At 37.2% G+C, this 6148-nt stretch overlaps 1 pseudogene; it reads right to left on the bottom strand.

The window, feature by feature from the left end:
- Window positions 1-2232: 2232 nt before the first annotated feature.
- Window positions 2233-4376, bottom strand: LOC105535521 (annotated as a pseudogene).
- Window positions 4377-6148: the final 1772 nt, after the last annotated feature.

Raw genomic sequence — 6148 nt, 5'->3', positions numbered from 1 at the left:
TTAATATATATGTATACACATATTCTTTAAACAGAAGCACACATAAAATGAAATTATATGTTGATTAATTGACAAAGATGTTGTGAGGTTTGCAGGAACCTAAACCTAGTATTTCCCATAGGGTCAGTGGTTCAATATCTGTTAATTCAGAGTTGTAGTGACTTTATTGAACATAACTGCTGTAAGTAATGAGAATCAAATGTGTGTTAAACTGTTTTAAAGGAAAAATAGTATTAATTTCTGTGCTTTTCAAGGAAAACCAATATTTGAGTTGAAATCCATCAGTTTAGAACCTGTCAAATGAGAATAGTGTATCAAATCAGAATAGTATACCCAAAAATCTCTTCTGTAAAAATAGATACTAGTTTATGCTTTATTTTCAACACATTTAAAAAAGAATTTTGAAGATAGAACACAGAATTACTCATTTCATTTAAGAAGACCATTTTTCTGTCCTCACCAAGCACATATCTGGCTTTGAGATAATTTGTTCATGTCATAGAAAAATGTCTTTTATCCTAGAAAGATCATAAAAGTTTGAAATGACAAATAGATATCATTGTGTGTGCTAACGCCAACATTTTATATTACCTCTTAATCTTTAGTTTTAATTATTAATTATTGCCACAACTGATCTAGCAATTAATAGTATTTTTGTTGCTTTTATACTTGGATTAATTAATTAATTTTTTTTGCTGGCCATGTTTTATTTGTCCTTTTACTTCAAACAGAATAACCGAAAATATAGACAATATTCAATAAAATAAAATAGATGAAACAAATCCTAAGAGACTGCAACGCCACATGCTACATTAATCTAATTTTATTTATGCTTGCCTTTCGATGGGGAATAGATCATTCAGTAAAAACAAAATGTCTTATCATGTACAGCTTTTAAACTATAGTAATGATGTACCTTAATTACTTCCATGCACACAATTCTAACAGGCTTTTTTTTTTTTTTTTTTAGACAAAGCTTCGCCTGTCACCCAGGCTGGAGTGCAGTGGCCGGATCTCAGCTCACTGCAAGCTCCGCCTCCCGGGTTTACGCCATTCTCCTGCCTCAGCCTCCCCAGTAGCTGGGACTACAGGCGCCCGCCACCTCGCCTGGCTAATTTTTTGTATTTTTTAGTAGAGGTGGGGTTTCACCGTGTTAGCCAGGATGATCTTGATCTCCTGACCTCGTGATCTGCCCGTCTTGGCCTCCCAAAGTGCTGGGATTACAGGCTTGAGCCACCGCGCCCGGCCAGCCACCGCGCCCGGCCCAGTCTTTTTTTTTTTTTTTTTTAAACACAATTAAGACTTCTAGAGCATTTTATAATAAAGTAATTCCTAATTAATTTTTCTTTGTGGCTAGATCAAGCACCTCCAAAATCCAAATTCCTATACACAGTGAGAAAGTTACTTAAAATGAGTATGTGGACAGCCTTAGGATAAACTGACATAGATTCAGCTAGGTAGGCAACAAACCATAGTGCCAAATGGAAAAAGTGTTTGCAAATAAATTTTTAAAACTAATTTTTATAAGTAAATACAGAAAATATACTGATTTACTAAAATAAATAAGATGTGGTGTATTAACACTTCACTATAAAGAGTGAATACCAGAACCTTTATAAACAGTGAATGAGTCTTATTAAGAATAGTTTAGTACAATAAACGCTGGCTAAATAGAAGTGCATTTTGTGAAGCACTATGGGTGGTATATGTTTTGCCACATATTTTTGTTACTTTGAGGTAGATAACACACGTATACCAAATTCCACATTCATTTTCGGTTGCTTCTGGTATCATGTGTTTTAAGAAATGTGTACAGTATGAAAAACTTGAAACTACTCATGAATGAAAAATGTCTTAGAAAAAAATAGATATTTTCATGCAATTGTGTACAGTCTCACTGTGTAAATTTCAGGCAAGATTTGCTTCCTGTAAAACAGATCATTGTTCTATGAGAGGATGTTCTTTACTTGTCTTAGTGCGTTTCTTTTGTCTCCTCCTGCATTGCATTATTTTGCTCCATTCATTATTTTTGTGTGCAAATGACATGTCAGTTAAAATGAAAACTATCTCACATGTAGAAAAAGAAAGCCTGGATTTTAAAAACCAAGTACTGATAAAATCCTTACTAAATGACACTATCTGATTCAAGTAAAAAATGACTTAAACTCTAGTAATAAAAAAAAGACAAAATACATTTCATAAGAATACAAAGGTAAATGTCTGCTGAGTGTTTTAGTTCAGATGTTTCAGAATGCTGCTGTATGTTTTATGAGGAATTTGAGGGGAAAATGTCATAGCAGAAGGTGTTAATTGGCTTAAGTGGTGACCCACCTGGACTGTGAAACTGCGGGATCCTATGGACTCCAGCTGCTTGTTAAAGAGGAACTCCCCATTGTTGTTCAGAAAGCCTTCCTCATTTCTCTCTCCCCAAGCTTCCCATCCTCTGCCGACTCAGTTTCTAGATTTCAGGATCTTCTTTCCTGCTAAAGAACTTGTCTAAGTAACTAGTGTGTTTTCCTTCTCCACTTGTTCATCCTTTCTTACTTCACAAAACCGATTTATGAGAAAACAGTTCTTCCCATCACTCACAAATGGTCTGTCCCAAGAAGATGGGTACAAAGTTTCTAATTGAGCCAGATTTGCCATTCCTTTTTGCTGTTTTTCTTGGCTTATTGACTTTGATATCAAACTTTTCAATTCTAGTTGGGACACTGAGCTATTCAAGTCATTTAATTTATCAACAACATCAGTAGGCTAATGTTGGAAACTAAATTAAATAGTTCCTGCAACAGAGGAATGAAAATCAAATCCCTGATTCTTTTCCCTTTCTTTTCCAGCCAGTTGCTGTGATGCTTCCTCTAGTGCTGTCTGGGTTATAACCAATCCATTCCTTTCACATTTTGATTTGCTTTTCTTATCAGATTTTTCTTTGCTTTGTTCTTTCCAATTGGAAAGATCTGTAATAAGCTTGGGTTCATAGTAACGGTTAACTTCACTCTCTCTCCAAACTAAGTTATCTAAATATGATCATGACCTCGTTTTGTAATTACAAGTATGGCTACACTCCAGATCACAATATTTGTTTTCACGATGATCTGGGTACTGCCAACAAGCCTCAGTAGAGTAATTGGTATCAAAAGCAGGATCCCCCAGATACCTTTCCCAATCTCCATCCAGATATTTTCGGGGATCAACTTGTACTTCTTCGTCAGTAACATCAGACAGAGTTCTTGGATGTAGCTGTACTTCAGTATCAAAATTGTTATGTATAGGCCAATCATGCTCTGAAAACTGACAATCATGGTACCTTTCCCAGTTATAAATGTGACTGTGAGTTTCATCCATAAGCGAAATATCATGAGCTTCATCTTCAATATGAAAAGGATGGCTTGAAATTGGCTTATCCATTGGAAAAGAATATATGCTCATGTAAGGATGGGAGAGCGCTTCTTCTGCTGTTAACTGATCCATGGGGCTAAATGTCAAAATTTGTTCCAGGAAATTCAGTGCTTCTCGACTAATTCCTGGAAGTGGCTGAGTTAAAGGTTTGTGTGGCTCAGTCATGTGATTTCTAATGTAAACTGGAATTACACTGAGGAGCTCCTGACGATCTTTCTCATGTACAACAGGAATAGATTCTAAAGTCAGCTGTATCTGTTCAAGTTCATGTGCACCTGCAAAAAGGGTTTTACCTGTCAGCATTTCAGCAGAGATGCAGCCTGCAGCCCACATGTCAATGGCTTTAGTATAATTATTAGGAGAAAGTAAAAGACATGGAGATCTGTACCATTTAGTAACCAGTCCTTCAAAAGATGACCCTTATGGGAATAATGAGGATCCATGATCCATGCAAGACCAAAGTCACCTGTCTTCAGCACCAAGTCTTCAGTATTAATGAAAAGATTAGCTGGTTTGAGATCTCTGTGCAGTACATTAGCAGAGTGAATATACTTGAGCCCCCGTAGCAGCTGATACATGAAAAACCTGGCATGCTCTTCCAGTAAAGGGCCCTGCTCCAGCACTTTAGACAAGTCTGTCTTCATGTACCCCCGAACAATGTAAACACTGTTTAGTTCCGTAAGAGAGCCCACCCACATCATCTGTTAATTGGCTCCCACTGGGACCAGAAATTTCAAACACTTTCACAATGTTATCATGGTCAAGTCTTCTAATAATTTTGATTTCACATAGAGCCTGTTTGACACTCTGGGGATTGGTAAGGACAATTTTCTTGATGGCTACTCTCGTCACAATCATTGTCTACAGCAGAAAAAAACCAAGTCATTGCCTCCACAACCCAATGGTTTTAAGTCCATATACCTAGAATCCAGATCAAAACCATGAATGTTGATGAGACTTGCAAATTTCTCTGCCATTTTGAAACCCTTACTATTGCCTTTTCCTTTGGAATTGTTGAACTTGCGTAAACAAGGAAGAAAACTGGCATCAAAAGGAAAGATCTTTTGAAAAGGGAGAAGAAAAATCATTATGCTTCCATAGCAAGATGGTTTCTTGATGTTCATTGCTTATGCCAAACAGGCCTGTTGAGTTCCCCTTAGATTTAAAGCTCAAAAAGCTCTACTCATGTCGAGAATTTAAAAGATTGCAGTACTCATAGTTCAAGAAAGGGGCAGCAACTCTGCAGACATTTAAAGAAAACACTCAAGAAACTCAAACAGAATGAAATGACATACTATGCACTCATTACTGTGCTAAACCATTTAACATTTAACAAAAATGTGAATAAATATGCACCCAACAGGTTTCTGTGAACATTCTCCTCACGGTGCAGATACATTCAGTGTTGGACTGGTGCTGAGCAGCATCGTTCTAAGGTGCTGGTAAGCACTATTTGTGTTTTGCTTCTTTTCTTCTTTTGTTGCTATATATTTCAACAGGAAGCCCTGGCGGCTGTTGGTTAACAGAAGATGTCCTTTGTTAATGATCAGGTGGCTCCAGCTCACCACAATTAAAATCAAAGCTACTGTCCATCTTACTCTGATACAACGGGACTTCTCTGACTCATCAAGAGGGTGCAGGCCCTGAGGACAGCCCCCAGTGTCAGCTCAGGTCTCCAGCTGTGCTGGTGGCAGTGGTGCCTCTGAGGCCCTCGCTTTGCTGCAGTCGCCGCCATGTAACACCAACCCGTGAGAGAGGGCCGTGTTGGTTTAATTTAAAAGGAACAACCCTGAGACTAGAGACATTCTTAGAGACAGAAGGATGTGGCTTACTTTTATCAGTATATTTTATTTCCCTTTCTCTATCATAATGACCCCTGGCATCACTACTCAGTGTTTATATAATAGATTCCCAAAATGGTCTTTAAAAATAGGAGCTGTATTTTGCTTCTGAGTTCATATTGCTTAATGTTTGAATTAGAAGAAAAAACTTTTGTTAGGAGGTCACTTTCTTATTAAGTTTATATTTGAACAGTTAGTAAGCAGGCTTATTGAAATGCTGTATGACATAACTGCTCTTATCTTTGAGGCAATGCAGTGTTGTAGTTAAGATCATGGACTTTGTTTTTTGAGAAAGGCCTGGTCTTAAATCTCAGTTGTCCTGTTTACCCTCTAAGTGACTTCGGGTAAGTTACTTAATCTCTGTGATCCAGCCTTATCTCTAAAATCTGGACAATAAATGTTCCTACCTCTTAGAGTTGTTGTGATGATTTGCATGAGATAATTTGAATATTTAGAACTGTGGCTGGAACATAATTGGTTCTTAAAAGGGGTAAATTATTGTATTGATGTTAAAAGAATATAGATGATGTTCCACTGTAAGTAAATAAAATCAGCATCTAAACTTGAATTGCGATGGTCAAAAAAAAATGTTTATCTTGTAAAGAAATACAGATCTGCCCACTATCATGAGACAGTGGCTTCCCATTAGCTCTGTTTTAGATCATTTCTAAATTTACTACACTGTGAAATCTCATTATGAAAGCCTAGACAGGGTGATGTATGTGGAGTTCTGTTTATAAATAACACCTCATAGAATGTAATGTTTTTAACCAGTGAGTTTTTAAACAAAAGAAAAAGGGATTTTCAACTAATAAAAGTCCCTCCCTCACCTCAGAGGTCACCTTCTCAGTGCGACCTGCCCTGGTGATGCTATCCAGCATCGCAGTCCCCGCCCCCAACCTGGCATG

Source organism: Mandrillus leucophaeus, unplaced genomic scaffold, assembly GCF_000951045.1.
Source record: "Mandrillus leucophaeus isolate KB7577 unplaced genomic scaffold, Mleu.le_1.0 Scaffold147, whole genome shotgun sequence".
In the NCBI taxonomy this organism is placed as follows: Eukaryota; Metazoa; Chordata; class Mammalia; order Primates; family Cercopithecidae; genus Mandrillus; species Mandrillus leucophaeus.
The sequence above is the reverse complement of the archived record's forward strand: the minus strand, read 5'-3'. Positions and strand labels throughout refer to the sequence as shown.